Consider the following 25,340-nt stretch of genomic DNA (forward strand, 5'->3'; position numbering starts at 1 on the left):
AAAATGGTCCAGGCCACAAAAGAGAAAGAGAGGCTGTGGACACGTCCCATATTAGGTAGGAAGAAGGAAGAGGGTGCTGAAAACAAGGGAGACAGAAGTATCCAGAGGTGCTGAAGGAGAGATCAGGCAGGAGACACGCTTACATGTGGGGTAAACTCAAACCTAGGCACACCGGCTGCTTGGACCCAAGGATGTGTGACAGAGCCAGAGTGTGTTTAATTCTACACTCAGCCCACTACATCGTACATACTTCTCATCACCATCTGAAGCTTATGGAAAGCAAGAACTGTGTCCTTTCGGGCACTTCACACAATGCCTATGTAGCAACAGGAAGCTTTTCAATAACTATATGAATGAACAAAGGTAGCAGAGATCAGTTTACGTAGCATATTAATGGCAAGCCAAAAGATTCATACTTGAACCTGTGTGTAGGCAAGAAAAAAAAACACAGCCTTGTGTGGTATGTACTGGGAGAAAACTGGAGGTCAAGGAGTGGAAGGTGACATGTTAAAAGCAGCAAATGTTCTAGAAAGGTTTATCTCACAGCAGTATCCTAAGAAGGAAAAAGAGAATAGAGGCAAGGAAATCATTTGGGGAAAATATTACAAAAACATAGTGTGAGGAAGCAAAATGGGCCTAAACTGCTATAGTACCAAGATGATCTAAAAAGAAATGTGAGAAAGGCATGTGGTTGAAAATAATTTGATGAAATATGATAATTGACGATGGTGGCTGAACAAAGATAGGAAGAGAGTAAACATTAAGCAACATTAACAGAAAAGGGAGTATCTCTCTAAGGAAAAAAGGGAGGGGGTATGGGAATGATTTGTGAGAAAGAGAATAATAAGCTCTAAATGTCAAGTTTCATCTACCAACAGGATGGGAAATTGTAGATATTACACACCCAAGAGGTAGTTAGCACGACAGGCTGTCAGAAAAGGTCTGGGCTGGTGAGGCAGATCTGAGAGCCAACCTGCACTAAGTTAAAAAGTCCTGACCATCAATGAGGTCTCCATGGTAACAGAGAGCCAAGGACTAGACCCCGGGTTCCTGCAGGGGAGGGCAGGGAGAAACAAACCAGGCAAGGAAAAGCCAGCCAGATAAGAGGAGAAATCAGGGAACAGAGGATCAGTGATGCTAAAAGAGGCAAGGATTAAAGGACTTGCAGTTTTAAAAGGAATGGTTTTTAAGCAATCCTCAGAACACACAAGGGAGGAGAGATCCAAAGACAGAAAAGCAGCAAACTCAAGAACTGTTTCATTTTTCTCCAGCCTTAAATGGGTCTTCTCACAACATACTATTAATCTACCTATTCCTGTGCCTCAACCCCAGAAATAGGATCCTTTGGACCCAAAAGGAACTCAAACTCAAATGCCATCAAGAAAGATTATGAGACTTACTATATTTCTCTTTCTAAATGGCAGCCACAATTGAGCCCTCTTTAGCCAAAAACTTAAAATACTTAGATTTTCTCACTTTTGAGTATTCCAGAGAGCTCATAACTAAAATAAATATCATTTCCTAGATTCATGATGCAGTTAATTTCCCACCATCTAAAATATCTCAGATTTCTCTTTATTTTAACCATCTTGTTAACAATACCCTCAGTAACTACAAAAAGTCTTTGGGGATGATAAGATCTAGGCAAAATATAACTGTTGATCTGTACTAATCAGGTAGAAAGCTAGACTGAATTAATGAAAGTTAAAGGACTTTCAAATGACTTATTGCTATCACATATAATAGGACTGCTAACCATTAGTATAGGGGCTATTTTGAAAATATGAATATCTGAAAATATGAATATTATACTAAACATTAATGTTATATGTAAATGAGCCTTAAAATATTTGAAAATATTTTATTACTTTAAACACTTCCTTTAGTTTATTTTACTTTGTTATTTCATAATTTTTTACTGCTAGTATAAAATTTTTATTCTAGTCCATCCATCAAGTAGATAAGTTACATAGTTGAAAGATATTTAACAGCCCAATATTAATGTGTTCTTTACCTTCCTTTCTGTTCTGTTCCCATTAGCAAAGCCTTAAGTTATTCATCCATTCATGCTAAACAAGCACGAAGTGCCTCTATTTAATATAGTTTGTCTCTGCTATGAACTGGTACTAGAATTATAAATACTTCCTGTTGCCTGCCCTCCAGAAGCCTAGACAGACGTGCATATAGACGGAATACCACCGGGTAAGTGCTATAATTAGCATAAACACCCAGCGTCTCTAGGTGCAGAGGAGGAGATGGGTGCCCAAAGTTTGCCTTGTGGGGTATACTAGGAAAGCCTCTGTGGAGAAATGGCTGTGCCCAGTGCTGCTCATGGCTCAGGACAGATCGCCCCAGGCAGGAACATGCCTTCTGAAAGCTTAGCCATTTACAGTGAAGTTGGGGAAGAGACTATCTCGTTCACCTTTGACTATCTAGTTGATCTTTGTACACTCAACATCTCTTCAAAGGGCCTGACATACAGCAAGGGCTCAGTGTTTGCTGGGCTGAGCCAAAAACACTTCATCCTTTTAAAAAACAAAATGTAAAATGCTACAAATAAGCCAAACACTAAGTTTGGCTTGCTTATCACTGCCTTCACTTAACTAAAGATCGGTTGAGCATTTGGGTAGGATACTACAGTAGATACTGAGTATATGAAGACAGGACAATTTCTGCTCTCTTGGAGTTCATAGTTTTTCAAGGGAGAAAGAGACACATAAAGCAATAATTCAGCCACAATAATTTTGCTGGAAAAGCAAGGTTCAGGTACTGTAGGAATTAGAGGAAGCACTGGACACAAGACTGAGCAAAAGTCAGGGGAGGGAGGCTTCCCACAGGGTCATCTCAAACACAGGCCACTGGAAGGAGCCAGAGGAACAAGAACTCCCTCTGAAAGAGATGGTGGTTGCAATGAGTGGACAGGGGTGTGGGAGGAGGTGAAAGAGGCTACAAACTAAATGAATCCAAAAATCATTCAGGAAACAGCTGCCAGATCAGAGGGGTTTTAAACACTGGATGTAATGAAGCTTAAAAAAAAGAAAAAAAATATATATATATAATATTAGCAAACCTCAAAGAAATAGCAATCTTGTATTTCTATCTTTGTGAGCACCCCAAAGTGCAGTTCCTTGGACTTCTTTACACTGGGATTCATTCACAAGGAGAATACCACAAACTTTAATTACAGAATGACACAAGAGTTACATTTGTGCTGCCTAATTTACTGGAGTGTTCTAGGTAGGGAAATAAAAGGCAAGTTTATAAGGCACAGTCATGGCAAAGTAGTACCCTGAGTGCCTTTAAGATAAGAACTAACATAAATGCATGATGTTGTTGCCATCAGGCTAAAAACAGAAGACTTACCAGAAAGAAAAAAAAAATCCCAAACCCAAATCACTGGACAGGGCTGTTCGGTTCTGCTGGCTTTTTAATATTTCCCCAAAGTAACCTGTATGGTTCTCAGAGTGGCTTCCATTTTCTGGGCAACTAACACCATCACAAAGCACTAGCACACATACACGGGGTGTGTGTGTGTGTGTGTGTGTGTGTGTGAGAGTGAGAGTGAGAGTGAGAGTGAGAGAGAGAGAGAGAGAGAGAGAGAGAGGGGGAGAGAGAGAGCGCACAAATGTGCCCACACATACACAAATCAATATTATTTAGCATCCACTATTTCTTCAATGTAACATGTTACTCACTAACAGAGTATCTGCCACCACAAAGGGTAGTGAAGTAGGAAAAAACGCTGGCACGGGAGTAAGGTCAGAATCACTTAATAGCTAAGTATAGCTGGTTGTTTTATAGACCTGATAAATAACCACTTGAAACTCATTTTGTTTGTCGGCAAAATGGGTTTATTCATTACAATATTTATTGATCATCAAACATGTGTCAAACGCTGTTAAGAATTAGGGAATAAACATGAAAGAGACAAGGCTTCTGGCCTCATAGAGCTTATGTTTTAGCAGGTAAGACAACCAAATTACAAAAAATAACATCGGGGGAAAGTTCTATTACAAAGAATAAGACAGCGTAAGGGATTAAGGTGTGTCTGAAGTGGGCGTGAGAGACTGCTTCAGGTAGGCTGGTCAGGAAAGGCTACTACAGGCTAAGTCACATTTGAGCAGAAACCTGAATGAAGAAGCAAGTTACAAGTGTTCGAGGCCGAGAGAACAGCAACTGGAAGACAAGTATAAACTTGGCATGTATACAGAACAAAGGTCAGTCTGGAAGAGCAACTGAATAACACTGGATAGGAGATGAGGATGGAGTTTGGATTTTTTCCCCGAGTGTGATGCTAAAGCCACTGGAAGGTTCTAAAAAGAGTGACATAATCTGATTCACATTTTAAAAGAATCACTGTCGTTCCCTCTCCTTGGAAAGACTTCATCCTTTGTCTGCCTAGTCCACGCCTACACGCTTTGAACAACCATGGCCCATTTGAGGAGTAACATGCTATGGCTTGAGCACAGAGAACAATAAGCAGGAGACGAGTTCACAAAGAAATGCCAAGGACTCTGGCCTTTATACTAGTGCAAGGGGAGCCATGGAAGGCTTAACAACATTACTTCCCCCGTGTACTTTCTACACGTTGTTGAAAGATCAAATAAGAAAATCATAAACAACTTTTATGTAACATTAATGATTATTCTTCAAATGTCCCCTTATCAGTGAGGTCTTCCCTGACCATCCTAAATGAAATATGGAACTCCCCCGCCCCAACTCTCCTTAGCTCGCCCTGTGTTTTTTCCCCATAGCAATTTTTACTCTCTGACGCATATATTTACGTTTATGTGTGTACATGAGTTTATATATACACACTCAGTGTATATTTTACATACATATCATATACATAAAATTCTAAGAGTATATGTTTATTTACATATTGCCCTGATTCCGTCTTCTCCTCCCAACTATTATGTAAGCTTCATGAGGTCAGGGAGCACATTTGCTTTACTCAATGCAATAGCATGGCCTAAAAGTATAGCTGGTTGTTTTAAGTGCTCAATAAATGTTGGATGAATGAATGAATGAATGAATTCCTAACTGGACCTTCTTCCTGTGAACAATCTGCGTCTCTCTCCTCAACCCATTTAAACACTTAAGATGACAACATGAGAAATTAAAAGACCGTAAATCTAACGCTCTGGCTATGCCAAATTTTTAGCTCCGTGGTCCTTAAACAGTCACGTAAAATATAGCTAAGGCTCAAAAGGGCCAGTGACGAGAAGAGAACAAAACAGCATCGTCCCTGTTTTTTTACCCTAGGGACTTTACCCATCTCTCTCTCTCTTAAGTGGAAAAATATTCAGATACTCTTCCACTCCCCTCCAGACTGGCCAGCAAAGCCCTTTTCATAACGCTTTCCTTGAAAGATGTCTCAAAGCACCTCAAGTAACATGAACAAAGTCAACTGTGAAATTCATTAATTTGGGGCATAAACTAAATTCATTCCATATAAGCAGATTTTGGTTGATTTCAATGTTAGAAAACAAGTAACCATTTTATTTGACATTTGAAGTTAGTTTTTATTTCAACCAGGCTAATCTTTTGCCAGATATAGATATGGGTCGGTCAGTGAAATCCCTATAACCTGCCTTCATTTTTAATCAAATATGTCTATATTCCAGCCAAAAAGCATTCCCCTTCTCAATGAAAAACTATTATTTTAAATACTACTACTAATTATGATCAAAATTCATATTGTCTTCCAGCTTCATAATTTTGCAACACTAAGATATACACAAATACTTAAAGATTTCCAAGCACCACCTATTTGGTCCATTAAAATAAAACCAGCAGATGGCGCTCAATGAGTCTGTAGAGTGCTCTGCATGGAATGGTTTTAGGAACTATCCTCTGTAACAGGGAAGAATCTTGAAACTTCAGCTGGAAAAGGAATCAAAATTACAAAAAGTTTGGAAATCATTTAATGTATGGTCCCCTTAATGGACAGTGTTCCTTAAAAATAAGAGTTTTTTAGAATTCTAAGAGTATGAGCTTTTTGTTTCAATGTACAACCCTGCCTCTCAGTCTATTCTTGTTAATAAGCAAAGCTAAATTGGTTGAAGGGGGTTAGCTGGTGGCTTTAAAAAGCAGCCTCACCCTCTCACAAATGTTTCACGGCTCTCTGGAACTGCTAGAGTAATTAGGTCAACACTTAAAGAGACAGTCCCCCTCTGCTAACAGGACCAGATATTTGGTTAAAGTGCAGAGACCGTAAGGATTTTTATTAATTCTTGACAGAATATTCCTCTCTTCCTTCTCTGCCCTCCCAGAGAGCAGATGATTCAAGTGGGGGACATTCTATAATTAAAATCTATCAGCTTGACTTCTGTTCCACCCATCTCCCATACTTATCCACCTAGCTTCCTTGGATATTCCCTGGTCACTGTTCTTGGTTTTCCTCTCAAGTCATCTATGAAATTGGGTCTCCAGGCTTCCAGGCTAGCCCTTCACACAGTAGGAGGCTATAGAAGAGTCTCCTAAATACGATCTGATCAAGTTACTCCCCTGAAACTCACAGACGGTCAACAGGATAACATCCTAACTCGGGAGCGCGTCCCTTCCACCGGCGGCAGACAAGGCCCCCACAGCCTGGCCCTTGCTAACCTCCCCAGCCGCGCCTCCCTCCCGGAGCCTCTCCCCACACACTCACCACCATCATACCAAACCAGGAGGACACCAAGAGGCTGAAGCCCCACTCTTACTACATGTCTCACTCACTACCTGGCCATGCTGCTCCCTTTACCTGTCACATCCTCCTCTCACCTGACTGATGACTGGCCCAAGAGAGGACAGCATGAAACAAGCCCTGCCTTGCTTTCCTGAGGAGACACCTGGGCTCCTTCCTCAGGGGAAAGGCCTCCTTACCTGACCTAACACACTATGCCTCACTCACTGCGTGTAGGTCAAGGTCTCTCCAATCCCTCCCCTGTCTGTGCAACGGGCATGTGTCCGGGCAATGCCTCAGGAGGGAAACCCAGCTTGTCAAGTTGAACCACACCTGCTCAGATCTCATTCCTGGCCCAGAATACAACAAACCGTGAGACCATGAAAAGAGATATTCAAAGCTGGCCAGTGGGGACACTGTCAACTACACCAAGATTAGGAGGGAAGATGCAAATACAGAACGGGAGGCATCGCTTTGGGAGGCAAGCTCACTGGCCTTGAAGTCGCGCGACTCAGAACACCAGCTTCAGTTGTCACCATCTGTGTGACTTCTAGGAGCCACCTCGAGTCCTTCTGGGGAACCACTAGGTTGTAAACTCCACAAGGGTAGAAGCTGTGTTAGGATATCCATATATTTGAAGTGCCTGAAATAATTTAATAACGGCTCTTTCATCAAGTGCTCACTATAAACCAGCACCACTTCAACTGCCTTACACAGATTAGGGTTACTATTTAATCCCCTTAAGTACTAGTATTTTAACAAGTATCTAGCATACAGCAGACACAGAATAAATGTCCCCACTCATTCGCAAGTAAATAAAAATATCCCCCATTTCAGAATCTCCATGTTTTTACTTTCCTTTATACTTTCTTCTTGTAAAATATATTATTTCTCAAACAAAGCAAAATAAAGTAATAAATTTTACTATTTTTGGGTTTTATTTAATTATGGGTGAAGGATTTCAACTGGATGGCAAAATTGGCTTTATGACACCTTCTGAAAAGCAGCCATAAAGGAAGGGAGAAAGAGGTAAAAACTTGATTAGTTTTAAAGGTAAATTATAAAGCTTTCTTAAAGCTGGTTAAGCTTTCTAACTGATAACAAACAGTTATATGGGCATTAAACGATCCATAATACTTGAAAACCATAAAGTAGTAAGAAGAAATATTCTGCCATTTCAGATGATAGCAACATTTTTCTTATCCAGCCTTACTGGTAAAACCATTGCACATAAATATCCAGAATTTGTTTGTTTGTTTGTTTTTTTAAGTTTTCCTTTTAAAGTGTCAAAATTTTAGAAGGAAATAAATTAGCTTTATGAAAATCTAACTAAGGTGCATTACACATTTCCTGGCCTTCTTAAATGCGGACAGAGAAGGGCAGGAGTGGTAACTGAGCAACTCCCATGTGCTAGGATCTCTATATGCGGGGACAACAGTATTTAACGGTTGAAGAGTAAACGATGTATGTGAAGCATTTCTCAAAGAACCTCGTACTTAGTAAGTATTCAGTAAGTGCTAGATATTGTTGTCATTTTAAAAATCACATTTAACCCTCACAAAAACCCTGTAATACAGGTATTGCCCTGCTGAATTTTACAAATGAAGACTCTAAGGCTCCTACAGCTGGTTAGTACTACAGCAGGAATTTAAAACCATATCTACTTGACACCTACAAAGGAGTCACTTTTCTCTACACAGGTTCTCCAAGTGTTGTCCCAGAACCAAAAGTATCACCCGGAAGCTTATTAGAAATGCAAATTCTCAGCTCTGCCCCAAGCGGAGTAAATCAGAAGCTCTGGAGCTGTGGCCCAGCAATCTGTGTGTTAACAAGTCCTCCAGGTGATTCCCATGCAGGTTCAAGTTTGAGAACCAGTAGCCCGCACTGCACTGTACCCCACTGCAATGGTTATCACAGAAGGTCTAGTGTCCGTCCCCAAATGGTTTCCCTTCTTTCCAAACAATTCCACTTTTCACTGGCTCCTTCTGCCTTCAATAATCCCATCAATACCTTTACTTTACAAATCCTCAGCAACAGCCCACCTCTTCCCACACCACGCAGGGTAAGAGCCGACACACAGTAGCAGTACACTGACATCGGGAGCCCGGCTCCTGAAGTAAGAAAGGTTAGTGTGCACTCCAACGCTATCCCTTACTAGATGCACGACCTCGGCAACTGGCTGAAGCTCTCTCGCCCTATTTCCTCACCTTTTAACATACAGAAGACAATAGTTATCTCATGAGGTTGTTAGCGTGATTAAATGAGAAAATGAAAGGACATATAGCATAGTGGGCAAGTACCGGAAGGTATTCAATAAATGGAGGCTCCACAGACATGGAAAACAAACTTGTGGTTACCAAAGGGGAAGGGGGTGGGAGGTAGGGGCGGGATAAAACAGGAATTTGGGATTAACAGACACACACTACTATACATAAAATAGATAAACAACAAGGACCTACTGCATAGCCCAGGGAACTATGTTCAATACCTTGTAATAACCTATAATGGAAAAGAATCCGAAAAAGAATATATATAGTATGTACATGTGTGTATATATATGTATGTGTATATGTACGTATGTATGTATACGTATAACTAAATCATTTTGATGTACACCTGAAACACTGTAAATCAACTATACTTCAATTAAAAATTAATATTTTAAAAATGGAGGCTCTTAGGATTACCATTTCAATACAACATGCATTTCTGCTGCCTTCTACTGCATATACATAAATTACAGCAAATGAAAAATCAAGACCACAACCCCATAATCAACAGGAAGACTGGAGTTGGAATCTCAACACATCACTTCTTAAAATGCCCACTTTTGTCTCATAATAAAGAAGACCCACTTCTAATTCTGAGACCTAGTAAGACATGGACAACCTATAATCATACCCATACATGTGGCAAGGATCAAAGAACCAATTGTATGGAGGTCTGGAAAATGAGGATTTGTGGAGAAGAGACACTGGCTGTGAGAAACACCCACAGTAGCAGCTCCTTAATATCATGCTGCCTGGGATCCCTTAACCACACAAGATAGGATGAACCAGACAATGTTGGCAAAACCTAATAAGCTTTAATCAAAGTAGAATTTAAGAATGCAGGAAGTGACCAAGAGGAATTCATAGTCATGAGGGTAAGTTAAGATCACCCCTGGCCTTTTAACTAGTTCAAGAAGATGACAGGAATGGCAGAAAATAAGTCCACAATCAGATTGGTGGATCCCATGGACCAAAAAAGGAATGTACCACTGCCTGAGTAGTAAGATAAAACTCGCATTTCCTTCTGTGGACATAACAAAGAGAGACAGCTGAAAATTCCATCCTAGCTGCCAGATGCTCTGTATATCACACGGGGTCGGCAGTTAATCCAAACACAGAGCTTTGTGAAGGGCTCCAAGGATGCACAAGGGCCAATAGCTCTCTTTTGGTTTAAAAAAGGATAAACAAGCAAACAAATCTCTGAGAGTACAGATGATGCTCTCTATACTTAAAGATAAGGACCCACATAAAAGGAAACAATCAGAATCTCTGGAGGAGAAATGAGTAGCAATGAGAAAAAGTACTAAAGATGCACATCACCAGTTCACTAATCAATCAATAAATTAGTGTACCTCTCAGAAGAATCTGATTTCTACACCCCTGCTGATATAAATATATTCCTAATGTTCTATCTGTATGGAGCTATTTTCAGATTTTTGAATTACAGATTCACTGGGGGGGCTCTGTGAATCTACCTAACAGTTTCATCTCAGATGGCATAGCAAATTCCAAAGAGGGCAATAAAGATCTTTAGTCTTATAATTTACTTACTAAAACTTTATTTTATTTTTTTTACTGAAGTATAGTTGATGTACAATATTATACAAGTGACATGTGTACAATATAGTGATTTACAATTTTTAAAGGTTATACTCCATTTGCAGTTATAATAAAATGTTGGCTATATTCCCTGTGTTGTACAATATATCCTTGTAGCTTATTTTATACTTAATAGCTGTACTAAAACTTCAAAATATAAATCTTACTCAGTTTCCCTATCTGTAAAGTAAGAAAACAATTCCTCCTAATTCACAGGTTTGTCAAACCAATAAAATGAGATCAGTACAGAAAGAAGCAAACACAGAGAGTTCCAAGTAAACAGCCCATACACAACACAGAAGTATTCAACTATTTGGGTTGAAATTCAGTTTTTCATCAAGTATCATTCCCAAGTTTTCCTAGAGGCCCCATCTCAGGGGTCAAAGTGACCCTTTGTCACTGGTTCCAGGTCACAAAGTCCCCTATGTTGTTTGATCTCTTGAGTGGCCTACCCTTCAGGGTCATAAGTTTTACCCCCCCACCCCCCGCCAAAAAAAATCTCATCTTTGACTAATCAGACATTTATAACCATCCATGCATGCAGCAAAGCTCTTTCCCAAACAGCTGTAAGTCTATTATATTTAATCAAAAACACTGAGAACCTATTATGTGCAAGGTACTGTGACAGAAGCTGAAGTTAAAAGTGAGAGCTTGTTTAATAAAAACAACAACTCAAGTATAAAGTCTCTGTACTCAAGATGGACACAGTAAATGAAAAAAGGCATATAAGCAAAAGTGCAATCATTTAAAGTGCTTGAGGTGTTATAGTAAAGCCTGTACAGAGTAGCTGGGACCTGGAGAGAGGAGTGATAGATTCCACAGGAGGCTGAAGGTTCAGGAAGGGCTCCATAGAGACAAATGACAGAACTGCATACTGAAAGATGAGCAGTTTTCTTTGTTGTGTGGTGGGGGTGGTGGAGAGGGTTTACTGTATTTCAGAGAGAGGGAGAGGTGCAAAAACTGTTTTACCTGGCTGAAGGCTAGCACACACAGAGCTGTAACTGGTTTCCCTGCAGTACCACTGACTCAGCATAGGGTCCATAGCTAAACTCCCAAGTGCTGACTTCAAAGTTTTTAAAATTCATTGATGCCGTCCAGAAATCAATTACAGAAGCCTGTTTACAACACCGTTCCAAAACCCAGGTGCTCTTATGAGTTCCATTTGCATCATGAACTGCTCTGCTAACTAACTATAAAGCAGATCTGGCTTTAATTATTCACAACCACACAAAGAAGAAATCATGAGAAATCTTAAATGACATAAAAATACTGTGAAAAATAATGCAAAGTATTAACTCCCTTAATTGAAAATCACTACCACCTCCTGCTAAGAAATAAGCAGCCCTGTGTTCAATATTGCACACCTTGACGTTATTTTGAATCAATCATCTAGTAATAATTTACTCAGGAATCCACCATAGATCCATCCATTTGAAACAATATCCTACTTAATGCATATCATTTCCCACATATCTCCAGTCAACCACTGCTGATGGGTTAACTTAACAGTCAGCCATGTTGGAAGATCTAAATCTACCCAAGATGCTCCAATTTAATTCATACGAAAGGGGCTTTTAAAACTATCCTTTTTGTTCACTTGGTTCATGCTTAAACACTGGGGTGCATCAGAATCATCTGGAGCGTTTATTTAAAAATAGTTTGTAGGGCTCCACCCCAAGCATTCTGATTCAGCAGATCTGGGTTGGGCGTGAAAATCTGCATTTTTAACAAGTTTCTAATGATGTTCACACTGGTGGTTAGGCACCACACTTTGAAAACCAGTGCTCTAGAACAATTCAGTTGAAAGTCAGTCCGGGTAACTCCTCACACCAATGATTGCTGTGAGTGAGCAAACAATGTTTATAGGATCTCTATCTTACAGTTGAAAAAGCATGGCAAGTGGAATTCAGTGCTAAAGCCAACCTCTAAATGTAGAATGTGATATAAGCATCAGGCTTCGAGTTCCCAGGTTAAGAGAGGGTGGTAGCAATTTGAGGGACTGGTAGTGAAACCATCCTTACTTAGAGAGACTAGACAGAAAGGGCAAGAGTTCTGAGTTCAAACCTCTGTTTCACCTCTTACTAGCTATTGTCCTTCATCTATAATATGGGCCTCACAAGGTTGAGGAGAAAATATACATAAGTCACCCTACGTGGAAGGTACTCAGTAAATGTTGTTCCCCTCCTCTTTCTAAGCAAACAAGGGAAAGAGCTGTCAACACAAGTGCATGTGCAGAGATGCAAGAGGAAGCCACACAATATGTTTATACACTTTTGCACTGGCAAAATAAAGGAGATGGGTCTCTTTTAAAAACTACCTATATATTTAAAGTTTCTATCCATCATTTGTGAAATATGCTTACACCATTTAATCCTCACTACCAACACCACCATCACCCCCACCCCCACCCCACTCCCTCCGCCATAGGCTGTTGTAAAGACACAGTTGTTCTCCCTCAGACTGCCAAGGCAGCTCCTCCCTCACCCACTGGGGCTACACCATTCTCCCTCTGCCTCTCACGGTAAAATCCTGGGTGTTCATATCTGTGGCTCTTTGATGCTTTCAGTCATTCTACCAAACAAAATCCATTTGTTCTTCGAACAGCTTATCCATCCTCACATCCATTCAGCGTGCTGTAATGGTGAATAGGCCCACTCACTCGATAGCCCCTCACTGCTCTTCCTCTGCTCCCCACACCTCTCCATCAATGTTCTTTGGGTAGTACTTTCATCATGTTACTATCTGCCTAATCAGAAGACCTCCAGTTGCTCTCTATCCTGCTTGTAAAATGCTATATTCCGTCAGTGCTGGCCAACAAAATTTTCTGCAATGATGGAAATATTCTATATCCGCACTGTCCAAAATGGTAGCCACCAGCCACATGTGGCAACTGAGCACTCTGCAATGGAAGAACTGAATTTTTAATTTTATTTCGTTTAAATTAATTTAAATGGCTACATGGGGCTAGCGACTACTATACTGAACAGAGTAGATCTATACAATCTCATCTCCACGTATTCTCCCATGTGAACTGTCCTCTCCAGTCAAGCCAGATCCCTCACCACCACTGCTAACACCATGTCCATACCTTACTTCACAGACTGTGTTCCCTTCTCTCGCTCTGCTCTTCCCTTTCTCCACAGCCAAATCTGTCCAGGCTAACAGAGCCCCCATCTTTCCTGAAGGCTTCCCTATCATTTCTGCCAACATCTCATTCCTCTCCCTGCTATGAACCGTCACTGTGTAACCATCTGTATAACTCATCCAAGCACCTGAACAAGTACTGCTTGTGCTGTCATTAAACTCTTCAACCATCTGAGCCCCGGTGAAAGAATCTATTCCTCTAAGACCAGGTCCTCCATTCACTAACAAGGTGCTTCACAAATACTTGGTGAATGAGCTAAGGGTACAGAGCACTACATTTTGGTCTTCTTTGGACAGCAAAACTTCTCTTCACTAGAACCAAATGGAAAATTTAACTCCAGCCCCACTGCCCCATATCCAGATGCTTGGGAAACACCAAGTTATCATAAAGGCATCATGTAGACAGACCCTGAAAAGGCTGTGACCTCTATGTATCTTCATCTGCTCTGAAAATGCCAAGGAAAAATAAGAAAATGCTACCTGCAAATGCAAAATCTGTTAACTTCAAAGCACGTTTCTGGAGATGGATTAAAAAGTCCCAACAGAAGGAAACTGAAGCTCTTGCTCTGTAAAACCATCAAAAGCTAAATTGAGGAACACTTGACTTCCTTATTTCTTCTGGCACTAGTGACAAAGTTGTCATTATTTAAACACAGTCCTCAGATCTGGCTGGAAAGAGCCTCCAGGCTACAAAATGTTGGAGCTGACCCATCAGACATGTATTGTTAAGGCTAAGGTAGGTAATTCATTTAAGAGATCAGAAGGCTGATAAAGCTCTCTTTGTAAGAGAAAAATGTGACACAGTAAGAGGCAAGCAAGAGGCATAGCCAGATTGGTACAACTCCTGCTATGGAAACACATTTCCCAGGAAGAGATAAAATGTTGCTATTACCAAATAGGTCCTCTTCCCTGAAAAGAGGCAACTGAGAAGATTAAAGCTGGGGTAATTTAAATTCTGCAGCCTTTCACAGCTTTATTTATGCCAACTATACTTATGCAAGAATAAACTGTTTTAATTGCTCATTTTAAACCTGCTTCTTTCTGAGCACATCTCCACTTGCACTGTCATCTTCTGGTACTGTTTGGGCTCTGAGGCCACTTCTGATTAGCACACACACAGCATATTAATCCACTGCACAAAGTCCTCTTCACTGAGGCTGGACACAGAAGTTCAGAGTCAACAAGAATCCAATGTGATGGCAGGAAATCACTCTAAGTTTTTCTCAAGATCTAAATGTGAGTCAAATGGAAAGGCTCTTCTGATTTCCCTTATTTAAACGGGTTTGGGAATCATTCACAGGATTTGAACCCTAGGTCCACCACAGCTGCAACCTCAGACAAGTCAGTTACCCCTTGGAACCCTCACTTCACTGGCTCTAAAGTGGAAATACGGACCAAATCTTTTGTCTCTTGTGAAGATTAATGAGGGAATGTGTATAAGTGCCCACCAGGGTACCCTGCCAAGAAGAAGTTCTCAACCAATAGCAGCACCCTAAGCCACCTTTCCCTTCCTTGAGAAAACAGAGAGCAACATCACCTTAAGAGACGGACCCTATTCTAATAGAAATAGTTGTAATCACTGGATATTGTATTGCTTTGTTCATTTTAAATGAAGAAAGGAATCCAGTGCCAAAGATCTACCTTCCTATGATGTTCCTCTACTGTCAGGATGTTCCTGCCTCCTCCCAGAAGCAGTTATAGGCAAACACTCAGTGCTCAGGAAAAAGAGAAATGCGAAAGGACAGAATAAACCAGATCTGTTGGGGTTCTGGACATTTGTTTTGTAATTAGAATGGCTCTTCCCCTTGAAAATCTAATAAATGTGGGTTTCATCCCAATCATATGGCAGGTAATAAGTATCCCATACATAACCCTGCAGCATGCTTAGGACAGAATTTATACCTCACATTATCTCTCTGCTTCTAAAAAAGTATTTAGTTTGTAAGGTAAAAAAAAAATGCCTTTTGGTTTTCCTGAAGGAGACCTAGAGATGTGTTCAATAGACCACAAATCTTGGGGACACCAAAAAAAAAACCAAGTTTATAATTGAAGGATCTGAGAAATGAACCCCAAGTTTTTCCTCTTTAAATGTGTCCTTATGGTCATTTTAGTTAGTGAATCATCAGCATCCAATATAAACCTTCTGAGTCAGTGTTAAGAGTCACAACCATCCATTCTGGAGTGTCATTAACCATAAAGTGCCCAATGCCCACTGGAACACTTTGGCAACGAGTAAGGACATTATTCTAATACAGAAAAGCATCAAAGACCTGCAGGAGCTGCACTTTACAAGAGAAATGCCTCACTTACTGTTCAAGGGCCTTGATCTTCCCTTCCTTTCACTGGTCCAGGGCTAAAAAGCCACCCACCCTCCTGAAGATAAGTACCTGACCAAGTAATTCACCAGGATGGCTATTACTGGACTTGCCTACATCCAAAGTTACAACCCATATTTTATTTTTACTCTTTTTCTACTGAAGAGGGATTTCAATTAGTAACTGTAAACTACTCTCCAATGTGTCTACAGCCCAAAAGACATTCTAATCCTTACCTGTTCTACTTTGAAAAAGAGTTCAATGCTATCTTTTCAAATATTCCTCTCTTCTTCAGCGTTCCCACAGCTACCTTTTTTCCTCTTACTTAGCCCACTTACCACCAGACTTACACCACAACTTCTCTGTGTATGTACTCTGAATCTTAAATTCAAACCACTGCCTCCTGCACACTGGCTGGGCTAATTATTTGCAGATCCTGCTACCTGACCAGATCTATCACAACCCCTATGAAACTTAAGGCAAATCCCTCAATCTCTCTGTAGCTCAGTTTCTTCACTCTTCCCGCAGAGTGAGCTCAACCACCCCGAAAATACAATGATCCCTATGACTCATCAAATTGTTCTCCAGTCCTGACCTCTCCTACAAAGTTCATCCCCACACGGAGCGCTGACTGTGGGACAATCACTTGGGTGCATCATCACAACTTTTTCTCCAGAAAAGTAAAGTGATGAGAGGAGAAAGGAAGTGACTTTCTCTGGAATAATCCGGATCTCCTTATTCTTGACCCCTATTGTCTCCTTGTGCCTTATAAACCTTCAGGTTTGGCCTGGCCACATTTCTTCTAGAATTAGCCTGAGGCCTGAGATAAGAGGCACCCAAAGACCCTTTCATCCTCCTCCTTCAGAAGTTTAAAAATCTTTCATCCCCTTCAGCTGTTAGTCTGGGGGAGGATTTATTTACTGTTGCTAGTGTCCAGTTGCTAGGTTGCTAGGTCTCCTAGTGCTTAGTGCGTGGGGGTGGTGGTAGGGCCTATTTTGTTTTATAAATACCAACCTTTGCTTCCTGTGCCTGGCTTTTTCTTTTATCACCTGATAGCATTCCCCAGCCCCTATCCTTTCTGGGAAAAGTCTATGCTTTTTTTTTTCATTGGGGCATGGTTGTTTTACAATGTTGTGTTAGTTTCTACTGTACAGCGAAGTGAAGTAGAGTTCCCTGGAAAAGTCTATGCTTTTATCTTGATAGTGAGAATGGCTCTAGAGCCAGAGGGTACATGTACTATGTTCATAAAAATTATTAGCAGCCACGTGGTTTGCTGCATGTTGTTTACTGTAAACAAGTGGCTCAGACCATAAGTCCCATAATGGCTAGAGATAATAGTTCAGGACTCAAGAGATATAGGCACGATGTCTAGCATGCCTTTCCAATTCGCTAAATGACTAGGTAGGCTAGTTATTTCACAGAATACATCTCTGGAATAAAATCAGATACTCTAGGCTACACTTTGCAGGGTTGCTGTACATATCTCCTTACAATTGTAAGGAAGTTACATATGCACAATAAAGACATCGTTATCACATTTATTTCCTTGTTAGCAATGCTTTTAATCACAAAGATGACATCACTGACTATTCAGGACTCACACAAGGTAAACTTAATCAATAATGAAATTTGGGAAACAAACGAGCATCTTTATATTTTTTAATGAGCAACTTTTAAAAGGCAGTTGTTCTGTCAAAAAGAAGCAAAGTGCTACAAAATAACTGGCTAACTGGCCTATACTCTTCCAAAATGTCGGTATCATGAAAGACAAAGAGAAGCAAAGGAACTGTTCCTGATTAAGAGATTAAAGAGACTGTAAATATATACAGTGTGTAATCCTGGATTAAATCCTGAACTGGGGAGAAGAGGGGAGGAGGATGCTATAAAGGGCATTACTGGGATGATCCGAGAAATTTGGATATGGACTTACATTACCTAAGAGTATTACATCAATGTTACAATTCCTGTTTTTGTTAATTGTACTGTGTTTCTGAAAGAGAATGTCCCAGTTCTTAAGAAATCTATCCTGAAATATTTAAGGAGAATAGGGTATGATGCCTGGGAAAAGCAACTTTCAAACAGTTCAAAACATATATGTAATACAGAAAATGATAAGCAAATCACATTTAGGTCACACCTAAATGTTAATAAAAGATAAGTAAAGGTGAAGTTGCATTCTTCTAACTTTTCTATAAATGTGAACTTATTTCAAATAAAACATTTAAAAAATTGGGTTACTTATTTTAAAAAGGACTTTATATGTGCAAGTCTCTATCACATTAAGTGGGATGAGATTTGCGTGTTTTATGTAACAATTACGGACAGCAACTGTGCATGTCAGCTTGGTATACAAAAGAAAGACAACGGGTTTGAGAGTCACCATTTCTGGGTAAAGCCCTAACTTTTGCATATACTAAATGAACCATCTTGAGCTCTTGTTTCCTCAAGTATTATGAGGGTAAGAATGAAGCTTCCTCCACCCTCACAAGGTTGCTGTGAGAACCAAATGATATAATGTATGCAAATGTACGTTTTAAACCAGGAGGTAGTATATGAACATGAACTCTTGTTTTTAAGGAGTTGTCATCCAGAAAGGTTACAGGTGATGCAAATGAGTGTGACACCAGTAGGTGAAGCATTCACGGAAAACCAGAAAATGAAAGGACTACTATGAAATCCTATCATACACCGTTCATTCAGGTTCACAAATGGACTGAGCAAGTTTTGAAAATACATTTTTTTCTCCCCAGAAGCAATTCAACCATGAAAGAATATAAAAACTAAGCAGAAAGTTTTAATTACACTGTCCTTTAATAAATGAGAGCCAAATCTGCTTTAAAACGTTCCTCCATTCAAGAAAATCCAATTTACGTCTAAAACACGGATCTTAAAGATGACTACAGAGTACTAAAACTATTTTTCCTCAGATGGATAGATAGTCCAAAATACTACACTTAAACTGCCTGAGAATCCAGTCTGCCCAGGGCCCACAGCTCCACATTAGGATTAATCCAATATCCCTAAGAGGCCTGACCTGACCCTGAGCCAGCCACCCAAGGCTCTGAAGTTCAGAGTACACTCAGAGGTGGGTGCCGTGCTGGGCTTCAGAAGTGACGAAAGGCAGGCCCTAGGGAGGTCACCCAATGGTCTGCAAAGTGCTTCAAGATCAGGCTTTTCCCTGTCTCCTCCCTGAATCTCCAACCTCATCCAGGAGAGGACGCACCCCGCCCCCTCTGCACTCTGAATCCCAGCGGCCGTTTTCTCTGTTCCCCACACGTATCAAGCCTAGCCCTCACTTTAGAGCTCTGCACTTGTTCCCTTGGTTCTTAGAACACTGTGCCAGGATCTGCATGTGGCTGGCTCCTTCTGGTCATTCAGGTCTCAGCTTAACTGGCCTGCCCCTCGGAGGCCTTCCCCGACCACCCAGCCTAAAACAGCCTCTACTCAGGCACAATCGCATCACATCCTATTGTTTTATTTACTTTCATTAAACTGTTCTTCCTGATGTCTTCTCGTTTATGATTATCTGTCTTCTCCTCACTATAATACAAGTACCATAAGAGCAGGGACCCTTGCATTCTGTTCATGGCTAAGTTTCCAGCATCCAAAAAGGGGTTTGCACAAAGCAGGCACCTGAATGAAAGAATTCCCCAGCTCCAGCTCAAAATTCACTTCCAGTACTAATGTGTGATTGAAATTTAAGAACTCCAGGAATAAAAAGTCAAAAGACTCACATGCAACCCAGATTTCTCAAACTCCTTCCTCCTCTCTTGATTCAGCTTTGCCTTCTCTGCCATAGTCCATTATCCTAATTCCATCCACTCTTATCCGCTCAAAGAACTCATCTATTCTCAGAGTCAAAAGTACCAATTTCCTAAAGATGACTCAAACTCTCTCTAGTTCAAAAGCAACTTTCTTACTCCACAGCTCCAAGCCCACATCTCCCGCTGTAATCAGGACATCAATATGCCCTTCAACATGTCTAAAGAACAAAGTCATCGTCACCTTCCTTCTTTTCCACATCTGGCAATGGCATCAGCTGTCATTCCCACTCAAGGTCTCAATCAACTATCATTCATTCTTTTTCAGCCCCCACATCTAATAAAGTGTGTAGTCCTACTGCTTCTCTTAAATATTTCTTGCATCTGCCACCGCCTCTCCATTTTTACTGCCACTAGACAACCTAGGCCCTCCCCACCCAGAGGGACACTACGAAAGCTGTCAATGTTTTTACCACTGCCACCCAAAGGTCCTGCAACTGCGATTCTCACACATGCACCTGGCAGTAATCAACATTTTTGTAGAGGCTGAGGGAAACACCTGACCTGGTAATGTGACTAGCCTGCCTAACACAAAGGCTGTACTTGTGGAATCGCAGAGCTGACAGGCGAGGAGACCAAGGCACAGCCAGGTCACACTGCTGGCAGCCGAAGTTCCAGGTTCCGCGTGCTCCACTGTGAACAGTTCACAAAAATAACTCGTTACAATAGCTTCATTTAAACACTCAACAGTACTGCCACCTGTACAGTATGGGACATTTCTTACATTTTAACTATTGCAGCTTATTGTGGACACATTTTTATTCAAAGACTGGTTAAGATGATTATTTGGAATATTTGGAATCCAGCCTATTTTTCTTAACTTTCAGGTAAAAGTTCTTCTCAGGACCCAGTGTTTTTCCTTATTAACTAGCAGTTTTCTCTCTTCTGTTGATGACATGTACCCCTAGCATATCTCAAATATAAACTAAAAGAAAAACTTCAACACGCTCTATTCTTTTGCTTAGTACCTCTTTCTCTAGGTGCAGAGAATTGACCCCCTTACCAATGGACTGTCCTGTACAGTTACAGTAGTCCCCCCGTCCTCAGGGGGTACATTCACCCCCAGTGGACGCCTGAAACCGTGGACAGTACTAACCCCATATATATTTTTTCCTATATACACACACCTGTGATAAAGTTTAATTTGTAAATTAGGCACAGTAAAGAGATGAACAACAATAACTAATAACAAAATAGAACAATAACAATTATACACTGTAAAGTGATGTGAATGTGGTCTCTCCTGCCCTCTCTCTCAGAATATCTTATCGTACAAATTTAATGCCTTTTCCATCTTAACAAAAGAACTTCTCATTGCAGTGGCTTCTCTTGTTGCAGAGCACGGGCTCTAGGCACGCGGGCTTCAGTAGTTGTGGCACACGGGCTCAGTAGTTGTGGCTCATGGGCTCTAGAGCACAGGCTCAGTAGTTGTGGCGCACGGGCTTAGTTGCTCCGTGGCATGTGGGATCTTCCCGGACCAGGGCTCGAATCCGTGTCCCCTGCATTGGCAGGCGGATTCTTAACCACTGCATCACCAGGGAAACTGCCTGTAACTTTTGCAGTTTGAAGTGCGAAAGCAAAACCAGCATGAATCTGTTTTTCCTTCCTCACAATTTCATGGATAGAAGACTCATTCTTACCATAGATCTTAGCAACCTCAGCAAACGAATTTTTTTCTTTCATTATTAAGTCAAGAACCTTCACCTTTTCACTTAAGGAAGCACTTCATGGCTTCTCTTTGGCATATCTGAATTGCCAGCATCACTATTCTTGCGCTTTGGGGCCATTATTAAGTAAAATAAGGGTCACTTGAACACAGCACTGAGATACTGTGACAGTTGATCTGATAACCCAGACGGATACTAAGTGTCTAGCAGGCAGGACACACTGGACAAAGGGATGATTTAAATATGTCCCCTACAGGACGGAGCAGGATGGTGTGAGATTCCACCATGCTACTCGGAACAGTGCACAATTTAAAATTTATGCATTGTGGGACTTCCCTGGCGGTCCAGTGGTTTAAGACTCCACGCTTCCACTGCAGGGGGCACGGGCTCGTCCCTGGTCAGGGAACTAAGATCCTGCATGCTGCATAGCATGGCCAAAAATAAATAAATAAAATAAAATTTATGAATTGTTTATTTCTGCAATTTTCCATGTAATATTATCAGTCCATGGTGACTGCAGGTAACTGAAACCACAGAAAGCGAAACCGTGAATAAGGGAGAAACTGCTACACTTTTCTTCACCCAAACAGTGTAAATCCCTGAGACTTGGCTTAGTTCACTGAAAATGGAGTACACTGTCCCTCTTTAAAAAGGGATAACCGATTGCCTCAATAAGTATTACTGCTGATCGACATACTTGAAATCTGAAATTTAAAAGAGTCTTCCCCAGTACAGCCTGCCCAACTTCATTAAACACATAAATCATATATAAAGCACTACTTTATTAAGTATATTCCCCAGAACTGATGTCTAAGAACCTTGCTTCCCTAACAGAACGAAGCTTTCTTAAGCTTCATAAGCTTTACAGTGGTTTCTATGACTAAGCCCAGAAAATACAGATTTAAATCACAATTTACCATCATCGATGAGCTGTGTGACCTTATCACAGTGTCTTCAGAACTCATTTCCTCATCTCTAAAACAGAGAGGTTGAAGCAGATATCATCTGAAGTCTCTATTAACTCTAAAGTTCTCAAATTCCATGATGGCAAGCTCAGAAAACTTCTAACTTATCTCTCTGCCTCTACTCTCTCCTTCTAAATTACCCAGCACACTACCACCAATTAATTTTCCCAAACTACTACTGTATTAGCTTCCTATTGTTGTTACAACAAATTACCACAAACTCAGAGGCTTAAAAGAACACAAATTTTATTACCTTACAGTTCTGAAGGTCAGAGGTCTGAATGACTTTCACGGGGCTAAAATAAAGATGTCTGTGTTCCTTCTAGAGGCTCTGAGGAAAAACTGTTCCCTTGCTTTTCCCAGCTTCTAGAGGTGGCATTCCTTGGCTCATGGACCCTTCCTCCTTTTTCAAAGCCAGCAGTGTGGCATCTACAAATCTCTCTGACTCCCTCTCTCACTTACAGGAATCTTTATGATTACACTGGGCTACCCATATAATTAAAGGATAATCTCCAGTTTTCAAGATCCTCAGCTTAATGAAATCTGTGAAGTCCCTTCTGCCATGTGAGATAAACATTCACAGGTTCTGGGGATTAAGACATAGACTCACTTGAGGAACCATTATTCTGCCTACCACAACTACGTAGTTATATCAGCCCCCTGATCAAACACTTTCAATGGCCAAAAGCAGACAGAGACATCAGAAGAAAACTACAGAATACATATTTTATACATAGACACAAAAATCCTCAACAAAATACTAGCAAACCAAATCTAGCAACACACAAAAAGGACTATACACCATGACCAAATGAGATTAATCCCAGGAATGCAAGGCTGGTTTAACATTCAAAAATCAATCAATGTAATTCAATAATGGAATGAAAGAAAAAACCCACACAATCATCTCAATAGACAGAGAAAACGTTCAACAAAATCCAACACTTTTTCATGATAAAAATACTCAAATTAGGAACAGAAGGGAACTTCCTCAACCTGATAAAGGCATCTATGAAAACCCACAGCTAGCAACATCATACTAATCTTTTTTATTTTTTTAATTTTATTTATTTATTTATTTATTTATTTATGGCTGTGTTGGGTCTTCGTCTCTGTGCGAGGGCCCTCTCTAGTTGCGGCAAGTGGGGGCCACTCTTCATCACGGTGCATGGGCCTCTCACTATCGCGGCCTCTCCCGTTGCGGAGCACAGGCTCCAGACGCGCAGGCTCAGCAATTGCGGCTCACGGGCCCAGCTGCTCCGCGGCATGCGGGATCCTCCCAGGCCAGGGCTCGAACCCGTGCCCCCTGCATTGGCAGGCAGACTCTCAACCACTGTGCCACCAGGGAAGCCCCATACTAATCTTAATGGTGAAAGACTGGATGCTTTCCCTTTAATACCAAAAACAAGACAAGGATGTCTGCTCTCACCACTTTTACTCAACTCTGCATTGGAGGTTCTACTCAGGGCAACTAGGCAAGAAAAAGAAATAAAATAAAAAGATTGGAAAGGAAAAAAACTATTTTCATCATCTTGGATGTAGAAAATCCTAAGGAATCCACTAAAAAAGTACTAGCTAATAAACAAGTTCAGCAAGGTTGCAGATTAAAAGATCAATGCACAAAAATCAGTTGTATTTATACACTAGCAATGAGCAACCTAAAAATGAAATTAAGAAAATATCGTTCACAATAGCATCAAAAAGGATAAAATACTTAGGAATAAAATTCACAAAAATAAAAGGCATGTACACTGAAAACTACTGATATAAATCACTGCTGAAAGAAACTGACCTAATGAAGGATGACCTAAATGAAAGGAACAGAATTGAGTGTCCAGAAGTAATTCCTTACATTTATAATCAATTGATTTTCAACAAAGGTGCCCAAGAAAATTCAACCGGGAAAGAATAAAATTGGATGACTACCAAAAAAATTGCTGTTCACAGCAGCATTATTCATAATAGCCAAAAAGTGGAAACAGCCTAAATGCCCACAAGCTGAGGAGTGGGTAAATAAAATGCAGTAGGTCCATATAATGGAATATTAGTTGTCAATAAAAAGGAACAAAGTACTTATACTTGCTCTAACATATACCTTATATACATGACGCTAAATGAAAGAAACCAGTCATAAAAGGCCAGGTATTGTATGACTCCCTTTATATGCAATTTCCAGAACAGGTAAAACCGTAAAGACAGAAAGTAGATAGTGGGTGCCACGGGCTGGAGGAGGGGGAATTGATGAGTGGCTGCTAAAGGGTGCGGAGTTTCTTTTGGGGTGATAAAAATGTTCTGAAGTTAAGATTACACAACTGTGAATATACTAAAAACCATAAATGAGTGGATTTTATGGTGTGTGAATTTTATCTCAATAAAGTTGTTCGAGACTCCTCCGGTGGTGCAGTGGTTAAGACTCCACGCTCCCAATGCCTGGGTTCGATCCCTGGTCAGGGAACTAGATCCCACATGCATGCCACAAGTGAGAGTTCTCATGCCACAACTAAGAAGCCCACCTGCCGCAACTAAGACCCGGCGCAACCAAATGAATAAATAAATATAAATATTAAAAAAAAAAGGACTTTAAAAAACAAACCAAAATATAAAGTTGTTTTCTTAAGTCCAAGGTATTCAATTCATGTGCAAACCCACTGGTGAACATAATAAATTGTCTCCAAGTAGTCTGGAGAGAAAATAAGAACATAAAATATCTTCTAAGAACACATATATTTTCCTTTGTATGTTACATTTAACATAGAGATAAACTATGGAGCATGATCACATGACTGCTCTATGATAGAAAGGTATATGACTTTTATTAACACGGCATGGTTAAAAATAAATACATAAAATGAACAGCCTGTTTAAACACCATTAAAAGCTCCTCCGCGG

The 25,340-nt window shown here is 40.5% G+C and overlaps 1 protein-coding gene across 6 annotated transcripts in view; it reads right to left on the reverse strand.

Annotated features, from left to right (window-relative positions):
- AKAP13 (A-kinase anchoring protein 13) overlaps positions 1–25,340 on the reverse strand; it is a 344,813-nt gene that overhangs the window by 221,329 nt on the left and 98,144 nt on the right. The gene's annotated exons all lie outside the window — the stretch shown is intronic.

The sequence above is a fragment of the Balaenoptera musculus genome, chromosome 2, assembly GCF_009873245.2.
Source record: "Balaenoptera musculus isolate JJ_BM4_2016_0621 chromosome 2, mBalMus1.pri.v3, whole genome shotgun sequence".
Lineage (NCBI taxonomy): Eukaryota > Metazoa > Chordata > Mammalia > Artiodactyla > Balaenopteridae > Balaenoptera > Balaenoptera musculus.